Source organism: Phalacrocorax aristotelis, chromosome 3 (genome assembly GCF_949628215.1).
Source record: "Phalacrocorax aristotelis chromosome 3, bGulAri2.1, whole genome shotgun sequence".
In the NCBI taxonomy this organism is placed as follows: domain Eukaryota; kingdom Metazoa; phylum Chordata; class Aves; order Suliformes; family Phalacrocoracidae; genus Phalacrocorax; species Phalacrocorax aristotelis.
The window spans coordinates 91,258,712-91,277,965 of NC_134278.1; the positions used below are offsets into that span (position 1 = coordinate 91,258,712).

Below are 19,254 nucleotides of genomic sequence, written 5' to 3' on the forward strand. Positions count from 1 at the left end.
CATGAATTCACTGGTTCATAATATATTTAATGAGGTTTCTAACGCAAAAGTCCTGTAATTCGTAACTTGCAACTTGTAACTCGTGTACCTGTGAGCAAAATAGTTGCCAAACCAACAGTAAGAGTGCTCATCCTTCCTCCTCTGCAATGGCATGGGCATCCCCTGTGGCACACTGGGAAACACAAAAGTCTCAGCAGTCTGGCTGCTGTTGGACTTCAGAATATTTTTGGGTAAGCTGACAAATCTATACCATCCAGCTTGGAAATTTGGTCTGTACCATTGCCATGAGTTAGGGGATTCTGAAGAAGCTGACAGACAATCGGTATGCAAGGATGATGGCTGCTGGGGATGGCAAGCTGCAGGTGGCAGTGGCTGCATAATGACCTTTAGCCCCCCCTTGGCCATTGTGTTTGCCATCATGTTGCCCTCACTTCGACCTAGTGGAGCTGCTGCCAGCATACGTCAGGCCTTAGCCTGAGCTGTGTCTTAGCCAAAATCTGAGCAGGAGTAGAGTGAACAGTCACTATTCCTAGCTGGAAAAGATTAGCAGGAGTTTCAAGGTCTATTTTCTTGCAGTTGAATGTCACCTGTACTTATTTAATCATCTGAATCCAGCCCTTGGCAAATATCAGTGGGACAGTAGAGTCAGTTGGTTGTATGGTGACTCTCATTCTGTTCTGGGACTGTTCAGGGACAGTGACACTAGGAAAGAGTGTCACCAAGCCACAGAGAATTGACTTATCTTAGAAACAGTAGCTTTATGCTGGCACGTGGCAGGGGTAAAGTCAGAAAAACAAAGGTTGTTGGGTCAAAATGATATGAAGGTCCTTGTCTTAAGTCCTTCTAAATGTATTGTCACAAAAGTGCATGCAACTGTAGAGAGTTATCTGTAGGGAATATTAACGCAGAAGAGAGTTATAACTGTATCACTCATTTTGTCATTTGTTTTGCATCCACTTAACAAAAATAAATTGTCTAAGTGCAGCAGCAGGTTGTTAACAGAATATAAGGCCATAGTTTCATCTTTCCATGAAGTAGCAAAAAAACAACGAGTACGTGTTTGTTTTAAGACCACGGAATTAATCTTGGCAGACTTGCTGCTTATGACAAAAAGAATATTCCCTAATATGCAGTCTGAAACCTTCATTTCCTGTAATAAGTCATTGGAAATTGTTTTCCTAGCTATTGTTTTTGCAAAGGCTGCAATAAAAAAGGCTTGTGAAAAGGAAATGCTGCATGAAATTTGAAATTACAGTGTCTGAGATCCAGTGTTTGACATCCTTGACTGAATAATTATGTGGTATACAGGATACTCTCTGAGTAATAATTTACTTCAAATGAGATGTTGACTCAGAAGTACTTTTGGACTATTGGAGCTCTGGATTTTGCTTTTAGATCTACAGGGAAGTTTTCTGTTCCCTGGATGATACTGACAGTGTCTTGAGTTTGACAATGAAAATTTGAGTCGGTTTTTAAGATAGCACCTGAAGCAGCTTGTCATGGGAAAGAATGAGGGGTCAGAGCTGTACATTGGAATGTATTTCTGATATTCTTAGGGTTCTCAAGAGTTTTGGCCTGCCTTTAAAGCAAAGTTTAGGGATGCTACCTTCAACTGGTTCTACTGATTAAATAATTCAATCTTTTTATCTCTTTTAACTGTCAGCCTGTGTGGATAAAATAATTGGCATTTGGAACATTCAGAAGCTTTAAACTGAATTATAATTGGTGATGATTATGGATCATCCCCTGAAAAGGAAACAAAGCCGTTTCAGAAGTAGTGTGGCTTTGAGCATGTGTTATCGTGGGTTAATCTAAAGAATTTGTACTCAGATGTGAGCTATAGTATGAAGCCACGTTTAGACACATGCTGTGTCAGTAGGGCATTTGAGCTATATTATTTTTCCTAGTGAGTTATACAACAAGAGTTTCACGCATGTGAAAACTATCAACACTAAAAATAGTTTAGTCAATAGTTTCTCTGCAGATTGCGCTCATTACTAATTTGGATGAGAACTCCACTTGGGGTTTATCCTAGAGCTGTGATGAATCAGCCCACATGAAAAACACTTGGAGTACCTGGTCAAAAACTTTCATCAGTTTTGCTGAGTGAGGGGTTGTCCTGGTTTCGGCTGGGATAGAGTCAATTTTCTTCCTAGTAGCTGGTATAGTGCTGTGGTTTGGATTTAGCATGAGAATAATGTGATAACACTGATGTTTTAGTTGTTGATAAGCAGCATTTATGCTAAGTCAAGGGCTTTTCAGCTTCCCATACTCTGCCAGGGAGGAGGTGCACAAGAAGCTGGGACAGGGCACAGCCAAGACAGCTGATCCAAACTGGCCAAAGGGATATTCCATACCATATGACATCATGTTCAGTATATAAGCTGGGGGGAGTTGGCCAGTGAGCAGTGATCACTGCTCAGGGACAGGCTGGGTGTTGGTCAGCAGGTGGTGAACAGTTGCATCACTTCTTTTTCCTTGGTTTTGATCCTCTCTCTCTCTCTCTCTTTTGTTGTTTTTCTTTTCATCACAACTTGTTACTACTATTGTTTTATTTTATTTCAATTATTAAACTGTTCTCGTCTCAACCAACAAGTTTTCTTACTTTTGCCCTTCTGATTCTCTCCCCCATCCCACCAAGGTGAGGGGGAAGTGAGCGAGCAGCTATGTGGTGCTTAGTTGCCAACTGGGGTTAAAGCACAACAGGGGTAGGAGTCCAGGTTATTTTCTGTATTGCTGTTTCATCACTTGCCATGTCCTTGGGGGACAGATGCACTGTGAACAGGATGGCTGGTTCTAATCTTCCTGCTTCTCAGAGGTTATAGCTACTGAATCAAACTCTTTGAGAGAGAAGTACTTTATTCATTCTACCGATGGCCAAGATGGAGAGAGTACTGACTGTTAAGGTATGTGCTAAAAGGCCTGTCCGCTGACACACAAAGGAGCGCAGAGGCATAGCAGGTATAGGAACCCGACTAACACCCTGCCGGCACTCCTCCCAGGACCATCACAGGAGAGCCGTAACCGCATCAGTGGCTCATCTGCACAGACCAGAGGGGCACAGAGGCAGGCGAGGCAACCAAAATTACAGACTCGGAGAAAAAGGCACCCTGTTTGGCTCCTTCTGGGGCTGTATGGGGTATCGTCGGCCCCATGGCCCAGGGCTGATGTCTGTCAAGATGAGGCTCTCCAGAGCACCCCACAGTCTGAGGGGGGCTTACTGCCAAGGGGTAAGGGACACATTATGGAATGCAGGGGAAGAGCATTTCAGTATTACACAAGACTTATGGGATGTCTAGGGCAGGAAACAAAGGGAGAGCAAGGGAGAGATCTAGGTGATCTGGGAAGGAATAAGTGGGAAAATAGAGGGATAAGGGATAGATAAGATAGCCTTACATGTAAGCAGGGCTGGTCAGTATGCGTGTCGTGCCATGACCTGTGTCTGATCAGTACAGTCTCTCCTGACTTCTTATTAAACTCAATTTCTAACCATTTTCTTGGGCCAGGGGTTCTTGTTTACTGTGTGCATGTATGCTTATGGAGGGGGGTCTAAGTGCCAGCAACTAGAGTATATATCTTTCCCACTAATGGACCTTCGTCCTGATCGGGGGGAGAGAGAAATGGAATGAGGCTGTTAGTGCTGTTTGTGTGAGTGCTGTTCATTTCTGTTTGGGTTGATCTGTAGGACTTGCTGTGTATATGTGCATATATGTGTTGTATAAGTGTGTTTATGTCTGTGCCCGCTGGGATTGCATTCCCAGCTTTCTTTATGGGTACATGGATGTAGAGTATCTCCTCCTTTAAGGGTGCATGGTTAAGGACCTTTCCAATGTAAAAAGGGAATAAGGGAGAAGCTGTAGAAGAGAACATACAGAGACACAAACCTGACTGACAAACTATAAGGCAGGTGGTTATGAGAACCAAACCTAGTCAGCCACACTAATTGCTAAGGGTATGTGGAATGTGAGAGTGTTTATTTCATTAAGATTATCTGATAGAGGTCCAGTGGGATGCTAAGGAAAGGGGAAAGCTGCAAGCAAAATACACAGAGACACAAACCTGATAGACAAGCATAATGGGGGCAAAGAAAAGAAACAAACCTTGTTGGTCACACTCATTGGTAGGCTATCAAAAAGCTGCAGGCAAACCAGTACTTTGCAGCTGATAAGGATGCAAACCTGAGGGTCCACGATGTCGGAGAGGTGTTGCCAGAACTATGCAAACTGGTGAAGGAATGTGCGTTGGAAGGGTCTGGGGAAGAACGAAGGAGGAATAGGCAGAAAGGAGTGTAAAAGGAGCTGGCTGCATTTAAGCTGGGGCCAGTCCCTGCACTTACCTGAGCCCTGTGCCTGATCACCACAGTCTGTCTTCTTATTAAATCCTTTCATAATTATCGCTGTCATATCTCTTTGTCGTGTGTGTGTGTGAAGTCTGCAGGGACTAAGTGCAATGACTTCTTGGGAGGACTGGTGTTGAGTGGACACTGGGCCAGCAGCTGGAATCTGACTGGTGATGTGGGTGCCCTGTGGCCTCTGGTGTCAGCTACTGGAAAAAGTGAGGGTCCTAGCATCAGTATTTGGAGGGGCCATAGTTCTTGGGATCTAGGGAGCATCCTACAGAATTTGAGCCCAGAGTGCCAGCGACATGAGGGGACCAGTGGGAGTGAAACTGGTGCCAGCAACTGTAATCAAACTGGGGGTATGGCCCCCCCTGACTTGTGGTGTCATCAGCTAGAGAGAGTGGGGTCTCAGTGCAAGCTACTGGAGCAGGTGGGGGTCTTTGCCACCAGCCACTGAAAATCAGCTACTGGGAGTGACCAGGGTGAGTGAAGCAAGTCAGAGGCTCGGTGCTGGCGCTTGGGACAGGATTCCAGGTCAAAGCCTGTCTGTCTGGTACCAGCTGCTGTGGAGGCAGCAGGGAGGTAAGGGTCTGTATCTGCCCCAAATCCGGTGTTTGTTTGGCAGGTGTAATTTACTAGCAAACTTCAAGCTGGCCTAGCCAGTGAGTAGAAAGCCTGAGGTCTGGGCATAGGGTCAGGCAAGCAGAGGACCAGTTGTTCGTATTCACAGGGACCTGTGACTGTGCAGTGCCTTTGAGATGAGTGTGTGAGTGCTGTGTTTTCTACTGAGGACCAGGCTGGACTAGCTGGCAAGTAGAAGATCCATGAAGCAGGTAAGAGGGCCTGGGCATTGCTGTCAGATGGATTGGGGGCCCATGCTGGTACTTGGGGGATCCGCAACATGCATGTGCTTGTGAATCTATAGAATAGGGCGTGTGGGCCTGCACTAGTCAACTTCCATCTCTACCAGTCGAGGAGGAAGGAGATGTGGCTGTCTATACTTAGGTTTTATGCAAGTCCTATATGTACGTGCTGTTTTAGGCAATGCCTTGTCTGTGACATACTGTAACTGGACGTGTCAGCATCCTGCATGTGTGTCTCTGGGATACATAGTTGGCTTTGCTACTTTTTGAACCTGCAGCCACAACCCTCAGCCTGGCTGGGCTGGGCTCCAGTGGCCAGGCGGGTCAAAGTCCTGGGTCCGGACCTGTGGGAGGTGGTGTCCACTCCTGATATCCTTTAACACCTTGCTACTTGTGGGACCTGGGAACATGGAGCTATGGCAGCCTCATCTGCTGGGCTACTGAATTCAGCTCACCCTAACACATACTAAACATCAGTATGGACTGACAAATTCAAGAGTTAGCTGTTCTTGAGAAGGTCATATCTTAGTAATCATAGCAGAAGACAGACTAATTTGCCTTTTCCTGAAGCACTGCCCTTGCCACTGCCCACCATTTCCACACTTTTAGGGAAGCCATATGACACCCTTATCACTTGTCAGCAATACTAGTTCTGTCCTCCAGCCAGCTCGTGCAATTTCTGATTTTTAGGTAGAGTAGGTTTAAGATAGAACTGGGAGATGTTCTGTCACTGTGGTAAAATTCTGCTCTGCCCCTGGTGCTTTTCACAGAGGAGGCTGACAGGGGCATGAGCTAGCTAACATGGGCTTGATTTTTGTTTACAAGTTTATTCCTCAATTCTTTTGGGTGGCTGGCTTCCCAAGCCTTTTAGCTATATCCCTGAGCCTCTCTAGGCTCACTTGCATGGAAGTGCTTTTCTTTCAGCATTGCACGCTGCTCTTGTTTTATCTTGTCTCACCTTGTACCTTAGAGAAGTATTGGGAGCAGAGGACCTTATGCCATGAGGGGATCAGCCTGTGCAGACGCTGTCCTGGGATAACAGCAGTAAAAGTGCCAAGAGTGTGGCCTAGAGGTGGCAGGTTCCTAAAAATCATGACTAGAATGTGATTGCTAGAAAGAAGGACTTTCCAAGGGCAATCAGTTTGGCCTGTCATTCATTCTGCTTTTTCAAGAACAAAGCTTATAGGGAAGTGTTGGGATTTTACCTTTTTCTGACAGACTGCAACAGCTGATACATACTTGAAATCACAGTAATCTTTAGCAGCCTGTCTCTTGACTGTAGCCTATTTCCACACTTTAAACTCCATCTTTGAAACTGTTGCTTGCTATTTCTTCTCCCAATAAATGTTTGAGGTGGTTTCATTTTATATTTGAGAGATGCTGGTTTTTCCCAGCTGTCAGAACAAAGCTGAATTTGCATTATCACCACTGGATAATGGAATGCAGGGAGACTGAGGAGTGTCAGTCTGAGGGACACTGTGATTAAGGTTGAGTATGCGTCTCACTTCAAATTTTAAAAAGTGCCTTTAAATCTGGCTTGAGTGGCAATCTAGTAAATAGGGGTAATTGTGTCTTAATTTCAGCCACTTTTCAGAGGTCATGCTGTTTTAAAAGTGGCATATTGTATTAATTAATTATGGTGCAGGTTAACTATAGGGTTTCAGCTGTGTGCTTTATTTCCAAGACGGAAGGGAAGCATTGCTGAGCACACTCCAGAAGAGCACTGCTTTCTTTGATGTAAGGAAGCACGGGGCTGTGGCGGGGAGAATCTAAGGACACTGTTGTTGCAGCAGTCATGGCTGCCTGCGCACATTACCAAGCTTGAAAGGCCTTCACAGCGTTTCAGGAGAGATGTAATAGCACTGATTGTGATGGGTGACTGAGTACATTTTCCTTCAGAGCTGCTCAGAAACAACTGACAAGTGCAGTTTCAGGAAGGCTTCTGGAGAAGCTCATTGCGTGTGTCTTTATTGCCACCTTCTGGGAAGGGAAAAGAATAATTTCTTTGTAGACTAGATTCTACAAACATCACACTCTTTATTTTTGACAATATGCATGCCAACTTTTTTTTTTGTACAAGTACTTATTCAGATTGGCAATGGAATACAAAAGTACGTGCAAAGCAAAAATAGTATGCTCTTGATGCTCCTGAGGAGATCATTCTACTTCACTCTCTTTTCTTTCTTTCATCATTATTTTGCATTTTCTGTAAATAGCCTATTTCCACAGGCACTTTCATCTTAGGGGGCTTGGTTTTTTTAGATTGTTCTTGTAAGCAATAAGATTGCAGAAAGAAAAATGGCTTGGAATAAGCAATTAGCAAAGGTGATACTTCTTCAAAGTGCTCTCTAGGGTATATGTGCACCTTAATTTAACAGCATCTTTATTTTAATGACAGCAAGGTGGAATTTTTCAGAAGCACTCGTTCCCAATCTATGCCTAGTGATGTCAGTGGAAATTTATTTTTTTTTGTGAATTTCGGTACGAATGTTTATGCCATGACCAAGTATTTTATACTAATCTACTTTCAGATGTATAGCGCTACAACCAAACTAGCTTACTGAAGAATTACATATAGGGTAAAGGGGAGAGCACTGCTTAATTAATGTATTAACAATGCATGTTTTATTTAGCTGTTGTTATAATTTATGGAAATCATATTGAGGCTTCAAGAAAGTAGATCCTGATGCATTTAAGGGGAAGAGGAGAAATGAATCGTGAAGTAATTTGTATCTTTTGCCTGGTAATTCTGAGACACAGATATTAACACAGTCAAGCAATATCCAGTATGTTATTTTATATGTATATATACTATATATTATATTTTTATATTTTATATATAGTTTATATATTATACCATATATAAGCTATATATAAAATATATGTCTGTATTTAAATAAACAAAACCAAGGAAACTAGAACAGGAGCTAGATGGACAAATGATCCTAGATGATATATTAGACCATTTAAAGTGGGAGACTATAAACCAGTGACTTGTCTGTAGTCACACAGGGGAGTCCGTAGCAGAGGCAGAAACAAATTTAGATTTCCAGAATGATAACCATAAGGCTACCTGCCTCCCTGGTGGTGGTTGTGTCCCCCCACTCCAAACTAAATAGCTTTCTTGCATCTCTGCTTCAATTTCTTGCAGAGTTTCTTTAAATGTTTCTAGTTCCAGGAATGAAATACCATTTTCTCCTTCCCCTCTCTTAAATTAAGTCTTCTTTTTAGCAGCTGTCATCTCAGTAATGAGACTGCTTTCTGCAGTCTGCAAGTAGATTTCAGTCCAAAGTTTTAACCCATGTAGAGCAACAACATGCCTTGAGCAATTCCTGAGTGCTTCTAAAATATGTTGAAATGTGAAGGAGGCAGTGAGATATTAATGTCACTTTCAGTATTTTTCCATGTTTTCTCATCACAATTGAAATCACACATGAAGATAGTGGCGTTAGAGCATTATCTGTTGTGCAGCTAAACACAACAGAGGGAGTATTTTCATGAAACTACTGAGGTAACTTCTGTGTCTGAGTAGAGGTTTTTAGCAGCCTTTACGTATTTAATGCCTTGAAGCCAGTGTTCCACTGCAGATGATACCCATTGACAAAGACAATATATATTGTAAGGTTTCATCACAAACCTCTAATTCCTTTGGTGAACTGACTCTCTTTAAAGAAAAAAAAAATACAGCTGGACTATGCCATAACCAGATGCTTTGTAATTTATTTTTTCTTCAGGTGAAAAATGTGTTTTGTATGAAGGCAAAGGAAGGCAGAAAAAAAATCAATAAGTGCCTTAGTGGCTATTGGAAATGGTAAAGGGGCTGCAGGTATGTGCATTTACTGTATGTGAAAGATGCCAAATTAATAATTGTTTGTGATAGGACTTCAGGAGTTATGGTGATTTAAAAGGACTTTTGATACCTTTAAAAAAAAACCAACTACTTTTTTTTCCACTGGGCAATATTGAAATACCTGTAAGAATGTTGAGTTTCATCTCTATAAAAGTAAGCTTTATGATCAAATTATATATGTATTCCTTTGGGCGCTTTGTTTTGTACTAAAAAAAGAAATTGGGAAAAGTAGTAGTATGTGATTAGGTTTGGAGCATATATTATCCACTGGTAAAAACAGCTTTTATTTAACTCTAGAGTGATAGAACTAACGACTGGTAGATCCTACCAGAAGGGGTCATCTATGCTTTCCTGTACACACTGTTTCTTTTTACTGTAGATACTGTTTATGTTTTAAACAAAGCCTGAAAGTATTCAACTAAGCATATTTGCATTTGTTTCTGCTAGCCTTAGGCACCTAAGCTGCAGAGTGTATTTGTTTATTCTCAAGTCAAAGAGTTAGGCACCTGCAAAAGGTGCCTGGAATTGCAGGTGGGCTGATGTGCCCCGGGAAGCATTCATGCCCTTGCACTGATGGTAGAAGAAAACAGCTGAGTGTGCTCTTCACAGAGGTGCCTGTGCTTGACTAAAATGAATCTGGGCCTCCACGGGTAGTAGGGCAGATAAAGTCATGAGAAAGTACAAGGCAGTGGATAGGGATTTCTCTTTCTGGTTTTGAAAATCATTTTCACGTTGTTGGGGTTCTTGGGGTTTTTTTTCATTTGCACTAACAGCGGTGACCACTCTGCAGCAAAGGGCAGCATGTTCGGTTGTGCATTCTTCTGGATTATTTTCTATCTAGTGTTAGTATTTCTAGGTAGAATTAGTATAAATCTGGCTGGGTTTTTTTTTTTTTCTTCTCCCTAAGTCTCAGGCGAGTCCCTTGGAAGTGTTACTGCTTTTAGTTAAAAAGGGCTTGTTATTGGTAGTCTCAGCTAGCATCTTGATTCAGAAATTCGTAATGAATCTGTCAAATCAGAAGACCCTAAATTTCTTTCTGATTCAGCCTCTTCAGGAAGCTTTCTTATTTTATTGAAGTTAATCATTAAAAAAAAGAAATCCACTTTATGAGCTTTCTACAGATACTATACTTTTAAGGAAAAATAGAGTACTCAGGCCCTTTGAGCCTGGTCTCATAGTAACGTCAGTGATCTGCGGCTTGACCCATTTGTAGGCTTTCTCCGTTATGACTCTTTATAACGGTCTCTTCGGCATACATTTTCAAGTCTAACCCTAGAACTGCCATCTACAGCATAAAGTAAATAGGACAAATCAAAAGAAACATAAGATTATGAAGGATCTTGTAATACGAGCTGTGAAAGAGACCTTTTTTTTCTTTTCTTTCTCAGCAAAGACTGGAGAAAGAATACTGGTCAGAGGCATTCAGTTTAGTTCTGATTTCATTGTAATGGAACTCTAAGCACAGTTACGCATGCAGCATAGCAATGACCAAGCTATTTCTAGAAGCAATCAGACCATCTCAGTGCAGCATCTAAATTGGATTAAGTAGCCCTGGATCCCAGCTGATATTATGGTACTGCTTCTTGGCCTAGTAAGATCACTCACAGCAAAGACATAGATGACTGATACCTGGCATGTTGTACCGTGTTCCTCTCCTCAGAAGTTTGGAAAATGCTGCAATAAGTAATGACAAGTCTTTCTTCAAGTGAAGTGTTCAGCCATCTTGACCAGAAGAGCCTTTGAGTTGGTCAGAATTGATCTTGACAAAATGAGGAGAAGAGAATTCGCTCTACTGCAGCTTTTAATGGGGTTGTATGCAAAGTAAAAAGTTGCAAGAAAAATTCTTAGTTGAGTCAGTTACGGCTGTTGATGTGAAACTCAATGTAGAGAAAGCTGAAGTAGTTTCTGTATTATGGTTGTAAATTTTCTAATAAAGCAGGTTGCATTAAAAAAAAAAAAACAAAACCAAAAAACAAAACCAAAAACAAACCCAAACAACCGACCAAGCAAAAGAGAACGGATGAGGCTAGACAGGGCTGACAAATACATATTAGTACTTCAGTGGAAAGATATAGCCAGGTCTTAATACATTGGGTATTACTGAGTATGTAATACTTAATATCATATACTGGTAGAGCCAAAGGAGACATTCCATGATGTGGTTGTCACTGTCGCTAAGGAAAAAAAAAAACACCAAAAAGCAATCAACAACCTGTCACTGTCTTTTTAAAAAATCTGTAAAGGCTAGCAGATATTCTCAGAAAACTGTATTTTCTCTTAAGGATTTTCTGTTTCACTTTGTCAGTTACAAAAGTTATTGGGTGTCCTTCATTTGATGGTACCTGCTTTGCTTTTGGGATGGGTCAGATTCTGAGACAGAATTTAAAAAGATAATGCTAATACCACTTAATTGTAAAGGCATCCATAAAGGAACTATGCAGCCACCCTGTACAGCAATGAGTTTTTTGTAGGTTTCCAGTTCTGTTATTGAGGAAATAGTGTTTATCTTTCACTCAGTTTTCAAATACCAGGAGTTAAAGGCTTTTTTTTGTTGTTGCAGGATAAGTTTTATTTAAGAAGCACCCTCGAATGTGCCAAGTTTTTCTCCATAAGGAGATAGTTCTCAAGCATTCTCTTGTGGATACAAACGAATGCACATTAGAATTCCTGTTAGACCTCAAATGGACTTAGAGATAAGACAGCTGTGCAAAATTAAAAGAAGAATCAGCTACAGAAATAGACTGTGAATAGCTGTGAAGTTAATAGTCCAAATAATAGAGGCATGTATTGTATTGGTGTCAGAGTACGGGAAATTGCATTCACGTTGCTATGTGACTCTAGTAAAGGAAATCCTGCTTTCAATATATGTGCAAAGCATCCACCTTTTGGATGTAAGTAGCCTCCTTTTTATTATGAGCTGAACAGATATCTCCAATGATGGGATATGTGGGAGCTTTAATAAGACAACTGTATTTCCAGTCAACTAGTTTTGCAGAACTTCATTTATGTGAAAGATTAAAGTCCGGATGTGTTCCTTCAGCTGAATTTTAATTTCAATTTGGAGGGGAGGAAAATTTATATAGAGAGCAAAGTGTGGTTCTCCAGCAGAAAGATGTTATTCTGAAAAAGCTCTTCCTACCTCTTCTTTCAAAAGCTTTGTAATGAAACTTGTTATTGCTTTCATCTGTATGTGCTGAATGATTGAATTGAGGTTGCCCAGGTAACTTCGTTTTTGGCATTTTCTAATCTATTGCATGATTTCACAGCATTAATATGCTGCTATTGTGCTCTGTGTGTATTTAGAAGAATAGTACCATTTCCTTGCATTTTCTTGTGCAGGAGTTAGCAGGTGACAGGGACCTCTGGGTGCATGGTGTTTGCACAGGGAAAGCTGTCTCAGGAGGTAGCTGATAGCAGACACTTCCCTTGACTGTCTGCTTCTTCCACAGCAGTCTCCAGGCTTGCAGTCATATCCTCTTTGCTTGTAGCACCACAGCAGTCAGCATGGTATTTCTTTCCTAGGTATCTTCCAGCCCATTTCTCCTGTAATGTCTGCATGAAATTAGTGAGTCATTGTTGGCCAGTGGGTCTAATCCCATCGATTTTTGGATTAGGCTTTTGGATACTGGTAACCCACAGCCCCAGCTGACACAACAGAAGCATCAAAGAACCAAAAAAGCTAGACCTGCTGTTTTGAAGTTAAATTATTTTAATTCAATCTACCTTGACACTGTTGGACTGCAGTTTGTAAAAATGGTTGTCGCATCCTCTCATTCATTCTATAGAGTCAGGTGTGAGCTGACTGCAAATACTCTGACACTGCTGTGAAATCTCTTCATCTCTACCACAGTTCACCTGGTAAATAGGAGTAGGTCTGAGGGTTCAGAGAGAATTAGGTAGCAGTTTGTAAACTGGCAGTCTGCTTTTTCTCTGATCTACAGGCATGCGTTTTTTGCAAATGAACTATTGTGTTAAATGTGGTTTTCATATTCTCTATTTCGCTATTAGAAACCCAGTCTTCTCCTTTGCTTCTAGGGTCTCGGGGCTACTCTTTGTACAGATGTAGTTGATGTATCTGCATCAGCTTCCTGTTTTTTTCTTCCTTCCCTTCTTTCTTTTTAAGCAGAAGACTGGATTTTTTTTTGGCTGAAGCAGTTACCAGTATTCAATTGTTTGAAACAAGTTTGGGCAAATACACAAAAGAAATAACTTAAGCCTTATTTGTTTCATTTGACAACAGCCAATTGGCATCCAGGTGTTAGGTAATCATAACTCCTAAACTGTTACTTTTTACGGTTTCTGTGTTTCTCGCTGGACCATTTTGTATGATCTCTGCAATGTAGCAAAAATAACAGGTAATAAACATGGCTGTGAAGTTTTTGTTTATTCCCCTTTGCTTTCTGAAGGTCCTGCCTCATGTATTTCTCAGTAATAAAATGACTCTCTTCTGTCTTGCAGGTTTTGCAATGGGGAAAGCAGGTGACAGGATGAATGCTTTACGGAAAGTATGTTGACTGAATTATTTGTTCTGTCAGGCACAAATCTATCTCGTCCTATCAAGCACAAATAATCATACCTACGCTTTTTTTTTAATAATCAGTATGCTTTGTAGTCTATGCAAAGAAGTCAGTCCCTGTACATGATCCATGCATTGTGATCCAAACAATCATAGGATCATTTAGGTTGAAAAAGGCCTTTAAGATCACTGAGTCCAACTGTAAACCTAACACTGCCAAGTCCACCACTAAACTATGTCCCCAAGCACCACAGCTACAAGTCTTTTGAAAGCCTCCAGGGTTCGTGACACAGTCACTTCCCTGGGCAGCCTGTTCCAGTGCTTGATAACCCTTTCAGTGAAGAAATTTTTCCCAATATCCAATCTAAGCCGCCCTTGGTGCAACTCGAGGCCATTTCCTCTTGTTCTATCGCTAGTCACCTGGGAGAAGAGGCCAACACCCACCTCACTACAACCTCCTTTCAGGTAGTTGTAGAGAGTGATAAGGTCTCCCCTCAGTCTCCTTTTGTCCAGACTTAAGCTCATAAGACTTGTGCTCTAGACCCTTCAACAGCTTCATTGTTCTTCTTTGGACATGCGTAATGAGGTTGCCCTACAGTGAGATTCTGTTAATGCACACACTGTTTTCTTTCCACTCCCTTTTCTATGGCCATATACCTACCTTCCTTTGCTCACTTGTTTCCAGTATCTATATAGCATACAATCTGCTTTCTACAGTTAGTGTGTAGGAATTTTTCTCTTAAGCGTGCATAATGCCCTTATTAAGGCTCCTTTAGACTTCAAAATGTTACTTGTCCGTCTACATTAATCTAGTTTGTGTGTAATGCTCAACTAAGCTATCAAAATAGCAATGCTAAGATACACAGAGTTTGATAAAGTTGTTACTTATATTGAGAAATCTTTTTAACTATTAAATCTGTTAGGAGAAAGCAGTTCTTTAAAGAGAACAATTTCATTGCCAAAAAGTAAATGCTTTAGATGTGTCAAACCTGATTTCCTAAGTTTTCTTTCTTGCTTTTTTCGCTGTCTAGCCAACTGAACAATCGGTAAATTTCAAATACTTTGCAGAAAACCTCAAGAAAAAATGTTTCCTGCTTTTATTCCCTAGGCAAAGAATAAAGCAATACGCTGCTTACATTTTATAGAGCTATATCAGAACCACACAAGTAAGTATTATGATTCTTTTAGACTCCTCGTTTAACTTTCAATAAGTACTGAATATACCAACAAGAACTGGTTGCAACTAGTTACAAAGCATAAAAAGATGTTAACCTGATGTTGACCTGATCTGATGCATTGTTGTCCAGGTTTCGGCTGGGATAGAGTTAATTTTCTTTCTAATGACTGGTATGGTGCTGTGGTTTGGACTTAGTATGACAATAGTGTTGGTAACACACTGATGTTTTAGTTGTTGCTAAGTAGTGCTTATACTAGTCAAGGACTTTTCAGCTTCTCAAGCTCTACTGACTGAGAAGGCTGGAGATACACAAGAACCTGGGAGGGAGCATAGCCAGGACAGCTGATCCAAACTGGCCAGAGAGATACTCCATACCATATGATGTCATGCTCAGTGTATAAACTAGGGAAGAGCTGGCCGGGGGGCCAGTTCTTAGGGACAGGCTAGACATCGATTGGTTGGTGGTGAAGATGTGTTTTTCATCTACATTACTTGGGTTTATTTCTCCTTTTTTTTTTTGTTATTTTCCTTTTCATTACAATTTATTATTATTTATTATTAAAAATATTTAAATTATTAAACTCTTCTTATCTCAATCCACAAATATTCTCACTTTTTACTCTTCTGATTCTCTCTCCCATCCCCTGGCAGGGGGGTGGGGGGTGAACAAGCGGCTGTGTGGTGCTTACTTGCTGGCTGGGGTTAAACCACACCAATTGTATTATTATTCTTCATGCATGATTTCGTTTCTTCAGCATGCTGTATGAAATCTTAGCCCCACATTGTTTTAGCTAGACAGTGGTAATGTCAGAGTACATAGTCTGTCAATCTCTGGGTAAAATAAATCACCATTACCTGGAATGAATATGCGGTTTACTCTTTACTTTCACTCAGGTTTGTATCCACAGTTGTTGGAGGGTCCATGAAGAAAAGTTAAGATTATCTAATACAAGATGTTGTTTAAATATTGAGTGATTTATCTCCCTACTAGTCTCCTGCCTTTTTGCTGTGTTTAAATTTGGATACTTAATGCATAGTATTTCAGGTTCTTTAAAAATGGGGGCGGGGGAGCGGGTAGTAGCAAGATTAGATCTCTGCTGGCAGAATTTTAGTTAAGGAAGTCAGATACTGTCTGGGCATCTCTTCTCTACAGTCAACTCCTCTGTGCTTTTCCCTTTTATATGTCAGAGATGATTCCCTGCTGAATCAATCCATGTATGCTGACAAAGCCCAGCAGCTGGGGAGAACGTGGGCTGGAGAAGTCAGTCTGATGTTTCATGGTAGCTTTTTGTTATTTCAATTTAATACCATACAAGTTCTCTCTGATGTTGGATATGGTACCAAATATTCAGTTATCTTTCAGAAAAATTTTGATAGTACCTTGCAGAGTATATGAATATTTAACGAAGTCATTGTGTAGCTAAATATTCAGTATAATAAAACTTCAGCTTGCAAATACAAAACTGCAGTTATCCTCATGAATCTATTCCTTGAGCATTATTATTTCACACTAACAGATTGGCAATTTGATTAAAAACTGGTGGTGTTTCCACCATGCTTTCCATTCTACTTAACATAGAGGTCCTCTCTGAGCCATCTCGACTGCGGTGCTAGAATGCACTATGCAGAGAGCGAGTCACTGAATCGGATGTACATCGCAGCCACTGACCAGAGGATATGAGTTTGGGGTTCCTTTGAAGTAGAGAGAAGCAGGAAGACTGGAATGATAAATATTCTGTATGGAAAATCCAAGGATGCTGAAGCGTATGGGGAAATCTTAGGCTAAAAGCTGAATTACTAGAAAAATCTGAGTATGAGGAAGAAGGTTAAATTGTATCATGTGAGCTCACTTCAAAGCTAGATGAGGATCATTGGAGGCATAGAGACAATTCATATTTTTCAAGTGAAGGTTGGGTTTGTATACGACAGTAACATAGTATTCAAATATTCACAGTTGTGTAAACATTCCAAATCTATTCCAGAAATTTACCTAAATTAACACTTCTCTTTAAAGAACTCAGAGGAGAGTAAAACCGACTTCCTGTTCACAGCTCTGAAAAAGATAGGTACTCCTTAAATGTACTGAGCTAAAGCTTTCCTAGAAGGAAGAATTTAGCTGTAATGCCTTTTCCTTATTTTTTTCCTCCCCTCCAGTTTACCGTGACATTACAGCAAGATTTAAAAGCACAAACATCCGCATGAAGAAACAAAACAAAGGTAATTAAAGCTGCCTGGAGATTTTGAATTTTTATTAATTACTGACTGGTATTTATTTGTTATATTTGTGCAATGTCTGTTTACTTCGGAGGTGGATCATTTGGTGCTAGTCTACCATGTTTTAAATGTTGAAGATGATAAATTATTTTGCAGTAGAAATACCTACAGTTGATGACATGGCTTTGTTATTGTAAATTGGGGTTTGACCCTCTTAAACTGGTGGGAGCTCTCTTCCTGGTTTTCTTTCACACTTCCAAAGTGTAGTTCCTTCTGCTCTAAATTACCTAGATGTGGAAAAGTCTAATCTAATAGGATTGATATTGGAGGTGAAGGCATTCAGAAGAACCCTACAGGTTTTTCTTCTCATCATTTGCCCCACACATGCTTTGGAGAACTGATAGGCTCATTCCAAGATGCGTCTGTGTGCCTGTCCCTCCTAAACCCATGCTGGGGTAACATGGGCAGATACCCTCCCTCAGACTACATGTGGTCATGAGCTGGAGCCAGGACAGCATCCAGCCTGCTACTTCCTCAAGGCTGTTACTGCTTTTATTTTCCCTAAAATCAAGAGCTTGCAGTGTGCAAACTAGAGGGATTATCTACCTTGGCTTGTACCTCTCTTTTGTACTTGTGCTTTTGATTTCTTTGCAAGGCACTCTTCATCTGCCTTCATTGAATTTCAGTGTGTTGGTTTCAAACTGTGTCTCGTTTGTCAGACCTACCTCCACTGACTTCTTCTGACCGCCAGTACACTTGCAGCCTTTCACAAGATTATATCCTCAACCCATTTTTTTCAGTCTGTGTTCCTCTGTCCAAGTTGTTAATGAATGTACTTGCAGGTATGAAAGCCATTAAAAGTCCATGGCAGGATCCTATCTGGAAAATGCACTTGACCTGACAGCAGACTGCTGGTAGTAGGGACACATACTTCAATGATGATTTCGCCCAGTTCTTATTTCCCTAGGTTTCTTTTTTTGTTCTTCTTGTTTTGTGAGAGTATCACACCCAACTGTGACAGAATACAAGTCCAGTCCTGTCACATTAGCTCCTTAGCCTTGGTAGCTTGTTGCTGCCAGTTTTGGACAGTGCTTTGCCTTGTCTGAGTATCTTGCTTGCCTTTTCAGTTACACAACACATTCACATATATTCAAGTATCCTCCAAAAACCAGGAAGCACTTTTCCACTTAAAGAATATTTTCCCTGTTTTATAACTGATGGAATTAGTTTGTGTATTTCCTGAAACAGGTTTGATGTTATGTAAGAAAAAATTGTGCTTATGTCCACTGTGCTCTGGGCAGCAGGCATCACTGGCCTTATTAAGAAGCATAACGATAGATCAGTGTGTAAAATGTGTGTGAGAGGGAGACTTCACTGTGTGCTCATGACCAGAAAACAAGCCGCAACATTATATGTCTATGTAAAATTGAGTTTTTAGGGATGGTATAGATAAAACTCTTGCTGATTTTGCTTTAGTCCCTGACAGGCTTTTTGTTTTGCACTCTAAGGGAAGGATTCATAGCAGCAGCAGAATTTTAGAACACTTAAATGACCGGTGGACATACTACAGAACAAGATTTAACTTGTATCAGGCTCTGGACTTTGTGTCTGCCATCATTCCAGATCGCTCCTGTTTCTAGCATGTGCCAGCTGGGTGGAAACTACCAGGGGTATTGCTTGTCCGTGCTGCAGAATATGCTACCTTTTGGAGTGCGGACAGCTCTTCATCTTCATCTTTGACTTGATTTTACAATTAAAGTATTCATGAAACTACTCAGCTAGACACATTGATACATCTCTCAATAGTGTCAATTAGTTCCTAATGTGAATTAATAAGAGGAAATGCAAAACAGTTTATCAAATACACTTTTGTGGCTGTGAAGCCCAGCACTGATACCCTGTAGCTGTAATTAATAGGTATAAGAAATTAAAATTCTTCATGGTTTTCATATTAGGCCATTGCGTACGTAGACTGTCTTCACTTAAATATAGAAGATTCCTTCTGTTTGCTGATGGCCTTGCAGCTGTATAGTTATGTATGCTGAATCCTCTTGCTTTGCATAATTACAGCTGGCAGTTTATTTCCAGTTCCTGTGCATAGGACTCAGGCAGCTATCTAAATAAATGATCGCAACAAAGCCTAATGCTTTAGTAGAAGAGGTAAAGTCACTGCTATATATACTTAAACGCTCCTTTCTTGCATTTATTCCTGATCCACGCAAAGTGGAGAAAACCCCCATCACATATTCGGGATTACATATTGGACAACTGAAAATCCAGGTTAAAAAAGCAATG

The 19,254-nt window shown here is 40.7% G+C and overlaps 1 pseudogene; it reads left to right on the forward strand.

Annotated features, from left to right (window-relative positions):
• LOC142055064 (small ribosomal subunit protein uS5m-like) overlaps positions 1-19,254 on the forward strand; it is a 71,147-nt pseudogene that overhangs the window by 46,823 nt on the left and 5,070 nt on the right.